The sequence below is a fragment of the Carcharhinus amblyrhynchos genome, chromosome 10, assembly GCF_965287045.1.
Source record: "Carcharhinus amblyrhynchos chromosome 10, sCarAmb.v2.hapA, whole genome shotgun sequence".
NCBI lineage: Eukaryota > Metazoa > Chordata > Chondrichthyes > Carcharhiniformes > Carcharhinidae > Carcharhinus > Carcharhinus amblyrhynchos.
Window position 1 is genome coordinate 11,688,791 of NC_137333.1, and position 14,632 is coordinate 11,703,422.

Consider the following 14,632-nt stretch of genomic DNA (forward strand, 5'->3'; position numbering starts at 1 on the left):
GGAGCCCATTTTGGAAAATATAGCCTTTCGGGATTTTCAAATCACAATTTGGGTGGGATTTTCCTCCCCCTCTGTGGCGTATTTGTGACGGTGGGAGAAGGAGTACCGCTCACTGGCTGTGGGATCTTACGGTCCTGCTTTTGTCAATGGAGTTTCCCACTGAATGTATCCCTTGTTGGTGGGAAACCAGTGGTATGGGTGCTGCATCAGTGGGACCGTAAGTTCCCGCCGGTGTAAATGGCAACAAGATTTTGGTGATCTTTTCCTCTGGTTGGCATATCAGTAGCGATAGGTTCTAGATTCCGGATCACTATCAAATCAGCAAAGGGGAGGTAAAGGAAGATTGTTGGAGAGGCCATCTGGATATTATTATCCAAATAATTGGAAATTATTTATCGATCAAATACTATAATGTCATTGAAATTTGAATAGGATAGCTAATCGAAAAGATGCAGCCTGAATGTATTTGGACAAAGGGCAGGGAAATGGAGGTAGATACATCTCATTAAAAATCTGGTATTGGTAGCATTTGCTCCTTATTGAGGCAACTGTGCAAAAAATCAGCAGCTTGTAATCTTAAGATGTAGCTGCCTGTTTAATTCTGTCTCTGACTTGCAATCATTTTTGGGTTTCCACTGTTCTCTTTTCTTGTTCAGGAGAGCAATGAGGCTCTGTCAGGGAAGTGGTTGATTCTCGTTGTACCCCGGCGACAGGTGTATTGGGTAGCTACACTGCAAACATGTTTGGGTAGTGGAATCCGCTCAGGTGGAGTTGCACTGATATGGAAGGAATGCAGCTGAGTTGACCTGAGAGGGAGTGGCGGAATGTGGAAACTCTGAGAGCTGCCACTCCAGTTTTTTTTTAAAAAGGTGCTTTCTGCTTGCCAGAGATTGCAATGCACCCTCCCTTTTCTCCACCCAGAGGGAGTGAGAGTGTGAGTCAGTGGCACTGGGGTGGAACCCTGTCAATACAGGGACAAATAAGCCAGCGTTACCTTCACCATTCCTCTTGTCCGCTCACTGGAGCTCGGCAGTATTCGGCATCCTCTGGAAGCAGGGAAGAAACTCCAAAGGAATTCCTTCAGAGAACAAAAAGGCAGACAGGTGAGTAGAAGATATTAATGCTTGTCTTTCTTGTAATCCAGCCCGACACTTGGATAAGATTTGCTCAAAGTTCAACCTGTTATGCCCTTTTAGCTTGTCTTTAAGTGCGTAAGATATGAAAATGAATCTTGACACCTTTGAAGTGGCTCAAATGACATTATTGGCTTGTCAGAGGGAAAAGTGGGTAGTGTCAATGTTAATCCAGCACCTGCTGCTGGATCATTTACTCTGCTGATTGTAAAAGGTAATTCCCCCTTTTTAAAAAGAAAGGTCATAAATTTTTAGATAAACTTGAAAGCTGTGTAAACCAATGAAGCTATGGAATTCTTAGGACCAGAGTGTGAAACTGATACTTAGTGTCGATTGTAACCAGTAGACTTGTCGAGGAAGCGAAATTTAATTTATCTTTGCGATTGCAGCTTCTTGAACACTTTATGAAGAGCTCCACGTTGGAGTCCTTGTTCAGTAGAGTAGTATGACTGTAGGCACTTCTCAAATAATTCACGTCATGGAAAAGCCTCTACCTTCACATTGGTATTTTCTTAGTCATTATGGACAATTGAGGAAATAATTGGAAAGACAGGGAGATAATAGCAGCTTGTGAAATAGCCAGAGAGCTAAAGGTGCATTTTATATGCAGGTGTGTCTGTGGTTGATAAGGTAGAAGCAAAAATGTGTTTGAGAAGAACTTTTTTTTTGTACTGATGATTAATCATGGATTGAGTGGGCATTGCACAAGATAACACAGGCAGAGATGATTTGGGCAGTCAGCTGCTTAACGTGCGTTGACAATTGTCATCATGCTTAGAGTCACCAAATCGATCTGCTGGGAACTCCAGGTGAACTGAGTTTTTGTTTGCCCGATGTGGAGTGAACACCCTTCTTCCATAGTGGCGTGCCTCACCTATCTCTGCTCAGAGATTATAGGCACAGCTGCAAGTAGACATTCCACAAGGAGGGGGTGGGGGCGGCACGGTGGCACAGTGGTTAGCTCTACTGCCCCACAGCACCAGGAACCTGGGTTTGATTCCCAGCTGTCCGAAGTTTGCACATTCTCCCCATGTCTGCGTGGGTTTCCTCCTGGTGCTCCAGTTTCTTCTCACAGTCTGAAAGATGTGCATTGACCCGAACAGGCACCAGAGTGTGGCGACTAGGGGAATTTTGTTGCAGTGTTAATGTAAGCCTTACCTGTGACTAAAAAATAAACTTTAACCTCAAGCACATAGCAAAGGTACATTAACCATTGAAAATCACATGGCTTGCTGATAAATTCCTTCCTGATTGCCCATCCAAGATCACTACAGCTGTTTTAGAGTTGGCTTACAGGGTTGTATTTGCAACGTAAAAGGAAGAATTTTAACAACTCTGCCCCTCCAAATCCCATCATTGAGATGGTCAACCATCCTGGAGTGACGCTTACCTGACTCACTCAGGTATTGGCTGACTGAATGTGTCACCCAGTAACAAACTGGTTGTAATCTTCTTTGACAAAAATCACACCATCTTGGAGCCAACTTGTTCCCAAAGTAAACCCATCAGTTACATGTTGAAGATTTATCTCCAGCGTAGGACCTAAATGGAGGACGGCTTGTGACGTGTCAGTCATCTTGATGTTGTGGATGGCCAAGTCCCAAAGCGGTGACAGGTTTGCACATCAACACCTGTTCATGATCAAGGACCATATGGAAGAGGCTTCCACCATGAGGCAATCTCCCACTGGAGCACCGAAAGAAAGATCTATTCAAACCATCCACCTCTCCTCCTGAAACAGTCTCCAGTTTTTGACCATGACTTCACTTCACAACTTGCTCCTCAAGGACATCGATAAACCAGATGGGCCTTCACAACAATTTGATTTTAAATTCCAGATTTTTAAAATTAAATTCAAATTCCACCATCTGTCATGGTGGGATTCGAATTCCAGTCCCCAGAGTATTACTCTGGGTCTCTGACTCTGGGTGCCCGGGTGCTCTGGTTCCTTCCCACAGTCCAAAGATGTGCGGGTTAGGTGACTGAAAAAGTAGGTCTGGGACTGTGGAGCTGAGAAAGAGATACGTATTTTTAGGACTAAATGATACAGGCTGTAATTAATGGAAGACTCGTGTTTTTGTTTCATACCAGAATGGTATTTTGCAGTCCGCTCCTGACAAGGGTTCCGTGCCCTTTTTTTTCAGTTTAGATAAAATATCATCAATATCACTGTGAATAAGATGTGGTGTGAAACAAATGTAGGTTTACCTATTCCAGGAGAACCGCCTTGGACTTTAGAAGGGTGGAGTATTTTAACTCCTTGGTGTATTGAAAATAAAATACAATGGACACCTAGGAGGCAGTGTAGTTATTCAATTGGTTGGATCCCATTGGATATCAATCTATAGCCAAACTGCTTTAAATTTGCCAAGTGAGAGGGGAATGGGGAAGGGGAGGGGCAGAGGGAGATAGAGGGGTGTGCAATCATTTCATAGAATCCCTACAGTGCAGAAGGAGGCCATTTGGCCCATTGAGTCTGCAGACCACAATCCCCATGACCCTATTTATTTACTCTACTAACCATCTGACATTAGGGTCAATTTAGCATGGCTAATCAACCTAACCTGCACATCTTTGGACTGTGGGAGGAAACCGGAGCACGGGGAGAATGGGTAAACTCAACATAAAGAATGACCCAAGCCAAGAATCAAACCCAGGTCCCTGGCACTGTGAGGCAGCAGTGCTAACCACTGTGCCATCGTGCCGCCTCGTCCCATTGGGTGCAGGAGAGAGAGGGGATCGGTGGAGGCGGAGAAGTGGGGGGACATTGGTGACTACTAATGTGCTGCAGCTCAATGGGCTGTTCTCTTGCTTTTGAATCCAGCTGGTTGTGGGTTCAAGTTACACTCCAGGACTTAACAAGCAAATCAAAATTGACAATCCAATGTGGTGTTGTATTTTGGGTGGGACATCAGATCAAGCTCCTTGTCTGCCATGTCAGGTGGGTGTAAAAGATCCGTTGGACTATTTTGAGAAAGAGTGGGGGAATTATTTCTGGTATCTTGGCTAATATTTATTCCACAATCAACATCACAAAACAGAGACATTATCACACTGCTTTTCCTGGGGGCTTGCTGTGTGCAAACTTGCTGCTGCCTTTCTTACATAATAACACATTCCAAAAGTCCCTCGCTGCCTGCAATGTGCCTCGGGATCTTCTGTGGTTGTGCACTAAGTGCTATTTAAATACAAGTCTTCCTTTTTTTTGACAGCATTGTGTTTGTTGTTGAGTTGGAGGTGGGCCGGGATTTACAAGAGGCAGACGGTGCACTTCATAGTCAACAATTTCCATTCACAGAATCTATTCAAGAACAGTTTCCATGATCCTCAGCAGACAAAACTATTGTGTAGATTCAGTTCCAGTCACTTCTGGCCGTGTGGTCTCCAGACGTGATTGAAAAGAACATTATCTATTTGGCTGGAAATAGGTAGCCCACACAACAGGAGTTTCTAACAGCCAATCTCACGCACCTTATCTTTCTCTGTCAAGTGAATTGTAAGCATCCAGTAGAAATCCTGATCATGATGCAGATGCATGTTAGGGACAGAAAGGGTTTTTATTCAGTTGCTGCTAGACTAGACACTTGTTGGATAATCAGGAAATAATATAGCTCTGAATTGGAGAATGGACGAACGATAGATTGATGGTGAAAGATTATGAGAGTAGAGTACCATATTATGCCCAGTATTTAGCTATGAATGTAATCATATTGATTGGAATCCTGTTTTCTTCCTCCTGTTCAAAGGTATGCAGATTAGGTGGATTGACCATGTTAACTTGGCCCTTAGTGACTTAAGATGTGTAAATGTGAGAATGGGGCAGGAGGTTGGCCTGGATGAGATACTCTATTGGAGATTTGGTGTAAACTCAATGGGTCGAATAGTCTCCTTCTGCACTTTAGGGATTCCATGATTCTATGATTCTGTTGGAAATAATAGCCTTATTTTGCCACTTGGTGTTTCGCTGTAAACTTTTGTTTATTAACACTACAATGAAATTACTGGGAAACTTCACAGTAAGCTCATTAGTGTTGATGTAAGCCTGCTTGTGACACTTATAAATAAACCTAGATCCTGCCACTGTTTGCCACTCAGTGGCTAGTTGAAGCCTTGTGCGGAGATACAATAAACATGATGCTGTGGAAAATGCAAAGTTTTTCACTGGTGCAGGAAATGTTGGCCTAGATTTCAAGCCTGCTAGCTTTGTCTGGAAGAGAATAGAATAGTGTATTTGGCACTTGGAGTTCCGCTTGTCTTAAATGGGACATAAGTGCTGGTTGGACAAACGCAGCATATCTGGTATAATTCTACAAACTTATAATACCTGTGCAACTGATACTAGCAGTGAGTATTCAACATAAGAAAGTATTCTGCTTCTCTTATATGGATATCTCTTTAAAAAAAAGAACAGACATTTATACAGTGCTTTTTATGACGCTAAAATTCCTGAAAGCTTTTCGCAAACAGTGAAATACTTTTTGCAGTGCAGGAATGACAGTGTGCATCATTTATTTCTTTCCTGTTTCTATCCACACTCCAACAACAAGATGGGTGTCCAAATGATCTGTTTTGGTGGTGATTGATCAGGGATAGATATTGCCCAGGATGTTTCAGCCGAGTTCTTCTGCTCTTTGAATAGTGCATGAGTTCTACATCTGCGTCAGATGACAGTAAGGGCTTCAGTATGGCATCTTCCACATCTGAAAAGTGGTGCAATTTTTAAATATTATTCACGAATGTTGGTATCACAGGCAAGACTAGCATTTATTGCCTATCCCTAATTGCTCTCCTTATTTAGTTTTTTTAACTCCATCCTTAAAGTTACAAAGCCAATGCTCAGGATGGACTAGGCGAACACAAATACATTCCTTGCTTGCTCCAAAAAACAAATTCAAAACATAACTGAACTCAGTAAGAAGTCTCACAACACCAGGTTAAAGTCTTAATAGGTTTATTTGGAATCACAAGCTTTCGGAGTGCTGCTCCTTCAGGTGACTCACGTAAGGAAGGAGCAGCACTCTGAAAGCTCGTGATTCCAGATAAACCTGTTGGTCATTAACCCGGTGTTGTGAGACTTCTTACTATGCCCATCCCAGTCCAATGCCGGTATCTCCACATCAATTGAATCCAATTCATGATCCTCATAAAGGAGACAAACAAAATCCAAGCTGATAAGGTGAGGCATTGCACCCCATCTTGGGCTTGGTCTGACATGAAAAGGCCCTAATTGTTCTTGTGAAGGCCAAGGTAAGCCATTGTTTGACAACTCAGTGGCTCGCTAGGCCATTTCAGAGGGCAATTAGAAGTCAGCCACATTGCTGCGAGTCTGGAGACACATGTATTCTGGTGGGTTTCTTTCTGATGAAGCAGATGGGTTTTTACAACAACTAATGATCACCTTCACTAATACCAGCTCTGCATTCCACTTGTGTTGAATTCATTGTAAATTCCCCCAGCTGCTGTGGCGAAGTTTGACCTTTGCCAAATCAACAATCCAAGCCTCCCACTAGTCCAATAATATAACAATTATGTTATAATTCTTGATTCTTTCGAAAGATAAGCACGATTAAATCTACTGCAGTTAGAAATACACAGCTGACAATGGATTTAAAATGTATAGCAGGAAAGTGTTGCATAATGAAACATTTCAGTCAAAACCCTGTCAATTTGTAGTTTTAATTAATCAATGTTCCTTTGTAATTAACGCAAACACATCCAACTTACCTCCTGATCTTTGGCCACCAGGTGTGGAGAGAGGCAGGGAGAAAGGAAAATCTTCTTGTGGGCCTGCACCTAGGTCTGAACAACCTGGTCATTAATAGGTCCAGAGGGTTGTCCATCCTGACTGTCTCCCTCTCCTACATGGGTGGCATGGTGGCACAGCGGTGAGCATCACTGCCTCTCAGCACCAGGGACTGGGGTTCAATCCCGACCTCAGGTCACTGCCTATGTGGAGTTTGCATGTTCTCCCCGTGTCTGCGTGGTTTTCCTCCGGGTGCTCCGATTTCCTCCCACAGTCCAAAGATGTGCAGTTAAATTGATTGACTGTGGTAAATTGCCCCTTAGTGTCAGAGGGATTAGCAGGGTAAACGTGTGGAGTTACAGGAATAGGGCCGGCATGGGATTTTGATTGGTGTAGACTTGATGGGCCGAATGGCCTCCTTCTGCGCTGTAGAGACTCTATGGCTATGTTCATTGCTGGGTGTCCCTAGAAAGGGAACTCATGGTGTTCGCTGGCATGGTGGAGGACTCCATACCCCCAGAGGGTATGGAGGCCTCTGTGGGGGAAAGGTGGGGGAGCTTTATCAAGCTCTTTGGTCACACACTGTTTCGATGTTTTAAGTTTCCATTGCATTTCTGTTTACTTTGATGCAAGATCCCTTTAAAGGGCCGCCTTTTAATTTTACTCCTCAATTTGTTGATTTAGAATATTTGGTTAATCCAAAAGAAGCACAAATTACCATGATTCAAGCCAAGGACAAACCCAGCAGAATTTAATAACAGGGTAATAATAACAAAATAAAAATCACCAAGCTGATCCGAATTAATGAAAGAATTGCATTGGTTATGAGAATAGGGGAATAAAGGTGTAACTAAGAGTGCCATTCAGGTGTGCATGTGGTCCCACCCAAAACTTGCACAACCGGTTTAGATAATTTGCAAACACACACACATATACACACACACAAACTCCCTGTTTTAAGGTTTTATTTTAAAGAATCAGCCTCTCCCCACCCAGATAACTTAACTGCAGAGTTACTCAAATGTAAGTAAAATCCCTCAATTTGATATCTCTGGCTGGAAGGAGTTTCAGGTGAAACCAGTCCTGAACACTAAGTAAGATATGTGAGCAGAGCAATGAGTCTTAAATGTGTGTTTTAAGTGTCAGTGTATTAACTAATGACCCTTTCCCAATGTTCCTCGGGGTTGAAGAAAATAGGTTCCAGGTTGTGACTCCTCTGCACAGTTTCACTTCCCTCTTTTCAGTGTTTTTGTGCGCCTCTGATCCTTCTGTTATTTATTTAAGCAAGCTAAGATTAACACTGCAATGAAGTTACTGTGAAAATCTCTGAGTTGCCACAATCCGGCGCCTGTTCGGGTACACTGAGGGAGAATTTAGCATGGCCAATGCGCCTAACCAGCACATCTTTCAGACTGTGGGAGGGAACTGGAACACCCGGAGGAAACCCACCCACACGGGGTGAACGTGCAGACTCTGCACACAGTGACCCAAGCCAGGAATCAAACCCAGGTCCCTGGCACTGTGAGGTGGCACTGCTAACCACTTTACCACTGTAGACGGGCAATTGAAAGTGATTTTCTGCTTCTGATTCCACTTTTTGGATTATCGAAAGTTAGCTCCTTGGAACCATTCAAAGTACAGATCTTCTGAATACTATATTGAAGCAAAAAGCTCAGGGAATTTAACATTATTTTTCATGAGCGGTAAATACATCTTTAAACACAAGCCATTGTTCTACGTCTTGCCCTAGTTTTAGAGTTGACAAACAAACCTATTTTTAGTCTACAGGTAGAGGGTCAATTGTTCAACAGTCTGGTGATACAGCAAAGGCAAGTTTTAAGTTTCAGTTCTCTTAAGTGTCGAAGATCACTGTCACTCTATTCAAAGAACAATTAATTACTGTAAGTGTAATCCAGGTTTTGTGATGGAGAAACATAAACTCTATGAAATGTAATGCAGAACTGTTATAACAATGATAGTTCTTCTTAAATTGTTTCATTTGGATGTTGAACATTTATATGCAGTGAATTAGATTGTTGAGGCAAATGTTCCTGCAGTAGGATGTCATAGAATCCTACAATATAGAAGGAGGCCATTCAGCCATCGAGTCTGCACTGACCATAACCCCTCCCAAGCCCGATCCCTACAACCCCATGTATTTCCCTAGCTAATTCCCCTAAGAACACACTAAGGATCAATCCATGTCACCAGTTCGCCTTTCAGACTGAGGGAGGAAACCGGAGCATCCGGAGGAAATCCACGCAGACACGGGGAGAACATCTTGCGGCATGTACCATGAGTTAAGCATTTTCCTGCTTCAGCTTCCAAACTGTAGCATTGTGTAACGCCTTTAATGTAATAAACTGTCCCCAGGTATGATAAAACAAAGAATAACATTGAACCACTTGAGGAAATATTAGGCCATTTGACCTGAGGCTTGGTCAAAGAGGTAGGTTTTAAAGGAGTGTCTTAAAGCAGGAAAGCGAGGTAGAGATGTGGAGAGGTGAAGGAAGGGAATTCCAGAGCTTTGAGCCTTGGCAACTGAAGGCATGGCTACCAACAATAGAAGTATAATTGGGGATGCGCAGATATCTTGGAGAGTTATGGAGATGGAGGAGATTACAGAGATAGGGAAGGACAAGGCCATGGTAGAGTACGAACACTCAAACTATTAATCTCAAGAATTATTTGAACGTGCTGGAAGAGTGAGTGGTTAATGATACAGTGATGGCATCCAAAGATGTGCAGGGTAGTGGATTGACCATGCTAAATAGCTCCTTAATGTCCCAAAATGTGTTAGTTAAGGAGATCAGCGGGGTGAATGCATGGGATTATGAGAATAGGATGGGGTGTGGGCCTGGGTAAAATATTCTGTCGGAGAATTGTGAGAACTCGATTGGCTGAATGGTCTCCTTCTGCACTGTAGAGATTCTATGGCACTTAAAACCTTGAGGCATAATGAAATGGACAATCTATTCCTTTTGTCTAATTATGATTTAAGGATTGGAAAAAATGACGTATATGGAAATAGGGGTGAATTATTGTCAAATGAGGTTTACAAAGAGAAATAAAGTGAGTGGAAGAAGATTGGATGAAGGAAGAGAGAAAAAAGAATTACAAGGAAAAAGTAAGAAAAAATGTAAACCATTCAAATATTGAGTTTTTAAAAATCTCTAAGGATTTGCTAGAGTCAAGTTTAAATGATTCCCTTTCTGGATTGGAGAGATTGACTGCGATGTTAGTAACAGTAATCATGTTATGGAAGTGGTACCCATACTGTTCATAATGATCCCTCACCTAATGTGACGTCTTAATGGGTAATTAATGTACAAGTGTTGCAAGTTCTAAGGGGGAGACACCAATGTGCGTGAAACCATTAACAAAGTGGCATAAATTCACCAGAAAATTTGAGAGGTTTGCAATTTATGGAATATTTCTTATTCCCCTAAACTTGCTAACAGTTTTATGCATTAATAACGGCCTATGCTATGAGCACAATGTTATTTTCTTCCGGAAGCTTTGTCCCATCCAGTAATATCACCACCATCACCATGTGTGCTCTGCTTGGAGTTCCTTGACTCGTAGTAACCTTTCCATGTCTCTGTATCCTCGTGCCAGTCCAAAGATGGGCAGGTTAGGTGGATTGGCCATGCTAAATTGACCCTTGTGTCAGGGGGATTGGCAGGGTAAATGTGTGGGGTTACTGGAATAGGGCCCGGGTGGGATTGTGGCAGTACAAACTCGATGGGCTGAACGGCCTCCTTCTGTACTGGAGGGCTTCTATGATTCTTCTATGATGATTTTCATTTTTCAATAACTTCCTTCAGTTTACAAGCTACCCAACATTGATATTCTCTTCCTTTCTCTTCCTCTTTTTCTTTGAAGTCTTCTTTCCATAATGTTTCTTACTAATCTGTTTCCTCTCGTGATGTACCCACCCAGTCTCAGTGCCCTTTTGCTGATTACATTCAGCAAACTCATTTACTTATTCTCTTTGGCAGCTCATCATTTGTCACTTTTTTCTGCCCAGATCTTTTCCATTTTCATCTACACTTCTGAGCTACTTAGCTTCTCTTTCAGTGAAGTCCAAGTCTCACCCTCACATAAAACAACATCCACATCAGGTTTCTTCACCTGTCACTTCCTGAATTGTGCATTCAGCTTTCCAATTAGTGACTGCCTCATCTTACCAAACACAGTGTCTCCCACAGCAATCCTTATTCTTGTTTCTTGTTGCGCCTTCCATTTTCAGATTTACTTATTAAATACTTGAATTCTTGAACCTTTTCTTGTCCTTTTTCTTGCAATGAATATATGGATATTTTTTGGGAATTTGTAATTTGAAAAGGTGTGTGACAAGAGGGTTATTTTATCACCAGTCCTCTTCAATGTCTATGCAGAAACAATGATCAAAGAAGTGATTGAAGACATGAAATCTGCTGTTAAGATTGTGGAAATGGAGGGGGTGTTGGGGAATGACAACATCGGTTAGATTTGAATATGACTAGCAGCAAGCAAAGAAGAAGGGCTACAAGAACCGATAGGTAGATAAGTAGCAACAAGTATGATCCTTGGAATGAAAGTGAAATTTGGCAAAAACTAACATAGAAAATAGAAGATAGGAGCAGGAGCAGGCCATTTGGCCCTTTGAGCCTGCTCTGCGATTCATTACGATCATTCAACTCAATAGCCTAATCCTGCTTTTTCCCTATAACCTTTGATCTCGTTCACCTCAAGTGCTATATTCAGCTGCATCTTGAAAACATTCAATGTTTTGGCATCAACTATTTCCTTGGTAGTGAATTCCACAGGGTCACCATTCTTTGGGTGAAGAAATGTCTTCTTATCTCCATCCTAAATGGTCTACCTGAATCCTCAGACTGTGATCGCTGGTTCTGGACTCCCCCAGCATTGGAAATATCCTTCCTGAATCTACTCTGTCTAGTCCTGTTAGCATTTCATAAGTCTCTATGAATCCTCCCTCATTCGTCTGAACTCCAGCAAAAACATTCCTAACCTAGTCAATCTCTCCTCATACATCAGTCCCACCATCCCGGAATCAACCTGGTAAACTTTTGCCCTCGAGAGCAAGAACATCCTTCCTCAGAAAAGGAGACCAAAACTGCATATTTCAAAATCAACAAGAAATATTCATATGTCCATGGTGGAAAAGAACCAGGGCAAGGGCAATTGCTGGTATAATTCAGTTTCTATCCAAATCGAAGCCTTTTAAGCAGGGAAAGGATTGGCAACACCAAGCTGAGTATTTGACTGTCTGCCAATTTCACTGAGGACTGAAATGTCATTATATGAAAGTACATGTGTAAATGATACAATTTATAAACTCCACCTAGAAACTCTTTCCTTAACCGGTTGCATGGAACTAGAATCTGAATCACTGCCCCAACTGGTTTAGATATTGACAGTTCATGATGTGACTCAGAACTTCTCACTTTGTTTCATGGGCTTATAGAAAAGTAACTGCTGGCGACAGAAAAGTTGGCCATGAGATTTCACCTGAGACAATTGTGCAACGTGACCAATAGTGTCTCAGCAGCCCTTATGACACAGGGGTTCCTTGTCTGCTGATAGGACATGCAGAAATAAGTAGGGTAGAATATGAAACTGGCTGCCCATACCCTATAATAAAAGCCAAATACAGCGGATGTTGGAAAATGGACATCTGGAAAAACCCAGCAGGTATGGCAGCATCTGTGGAGAGAGAAACAGAGTTGATGGCCGGAATTTTACTACCCCGCCCATTATGGGAATTGGACACTGAAAAGGTCCGTTGATCTCGGGTGGGATTTTATGGTTTCGGAATGAGCAAATATGACTCTTCTTCAGAACTCAAAGTGTGAACTCCATTTCTCTCTCCACAGATGCTGGAGTATTTCCAGCACTTTGGCATCAATGGCTAGACAATTTTCACCCGCTTCTTAAATAATCCAGTCTTCCTTATCCACACAAATGGTAAATCACCCATAATTTAAGCTGGACAGCATCTGAACAACAAAGTAACAAAAGTTGAGTTTCCTTTGAGAGCATGTAATCATTTCATGACGAAATGTGAAATTGATCTTCAGTAGCACTGCAAAATAAGCAATGATGCATTAATAGTTCACGTCATATTCCACCTATTTTTCTTCATTGATAAAAATTGCAAGTAGTAAAACGTAACACAATGCAATACTTAATTCACACCAGCCAGGAAAATAAATCATTTCTGTTTTTTTCCGTTTGATTTCTTTAATTTATGTTTTTCGATAGCTCTGTTTATATCTGAACAATGATTAAGTGAGTGCTGATGGCAGCTTGCACAGACTGTAACATAAAACAATCATCCTATATAATGAGGAGAGAGTGACACGTTCTTGATATATTCGTTAATTCAGCTATCCATCTCAACAGAATTCCTCATTGCCATTTAATGACTGGTTACACACCTCAATGCTGAAACAGATCAGATTTTTGTGAAGTTCAGGGTATGGGTATTGCTGTCAAGGCTTATTTTTGCCCTCCTGGGTTGCCCCGTAATGGTTGGTTTCCATTTTTGCAGACTGTCTGTGTGGGAGGAGGGATATTCTTAGGTAGGGAGTTGCAGGAAGTTGACCTAGTTTAACAATTGAGGAACAATGTCCCAGTCAGAAGAGTGTGTGACTTGTAGAAATTGGAGTTGATGGTCTTCTCTTGCCTTGTCATTCCAATGTGGTTGTCTTGCGATGCGCTGCTAAAGAAGCATTGGTAAATTTCCTGTAGCTAGTATACACTGCAGCCATAAAACATCAATACTGGAGGGAATTGAAGCTAAAACCAATGTATGTGGTGTCAATCCAGTTGATTGCTTTATTCTGGATGTTATTGAGCTTTTTGAGTGTTTTTGGAGGTAGACCCATCCAGGAAAATGTGCGTCCTCGATAACACTCCTGACCCATGTCCCCTGTATAATGATTGGGCAACATCGTAGCACAGTGGTTAGCATTGCTGCGTCACAGCTCCAGGGACCTGGGTTTGATTCCCGGCTTGGGTCATTGCCTGTGTGGAGTTTGCACATCCTCCTCTTGTCTGTGTGTCTTGTCTGGGTGCTCCGGTTTCCTCCCACCGTCCAAACATGTGCGGGTTAGGTTGATTGACCATGCTAAGATTGCCCCTTAGTGTCCTGAAGTACGTAGATTAGTGGGTAAAATATAACTCTGATTCAGAACCTATTCAATTCGAAGTGTGAACTCCATTTCTCTCTCCACAGATGCTAGACTATTTCCAGCACTTTGTCATCAATGGTCCGACAATTTTCACCTGCTTCTTAAAAAGTTCAGTTTTCCTTATCCACGCAAATGATAAATCTCCCATTATTTAAGCCGGACAGTATCTGAACAACAAAGTAACAAAAATTGAGTTTCCTTTGAGAACATGTAATCATTTCATGACGAAAGGTGAAATATGGGGGTAGGGCCTGGGCAGGATAGTGGTCGGTGCAGACTCGATGGGCCAAATGGCCGCTATCTGCACTATAGCGTTTCCATGAGTCTATCAAGGGGCTTTGTGAAGTCAATAAGTGAGTTATTCATAGTGAAATAGTGAGTCTCTGATCTGCAACAACGTCCAGGCATTTACATGGATTTGCAGTTCAGTTTTCAGTCAAGGATAACCTCCTGGATGTTGATGGTTCCAAAGCCACAAGTCTTCATGAGATCCAGAGTCAACGATGGGGACTATCATCAGACTTTATGTTGCTATTCTCCTGCCGTTTGTACTG

At 42.2% G+C, this 14,632-nt stretch overlaps 1 protein-coding gene across 1 annotated transcript in view; it reads left to right on the forward strand.

Moving 5' to 3' along the window:
- The first annotated feature begins 955 nt into the window (after positions 1–955).
- The window catches only part of scel (sciellin), an 89,078-nt gene continuing 75,401 nt past the window's right edge, over positions 956–14,632 (forward strand). The window contains exon 1 of the mRNA XM_080198130.1: positions 956–1,103. The gene's annotated coding sequence lies outside the window, so the exon portion shown is untranslated. The remainder of the gene's footprint in view (positions 1,104–14,632) is intronic.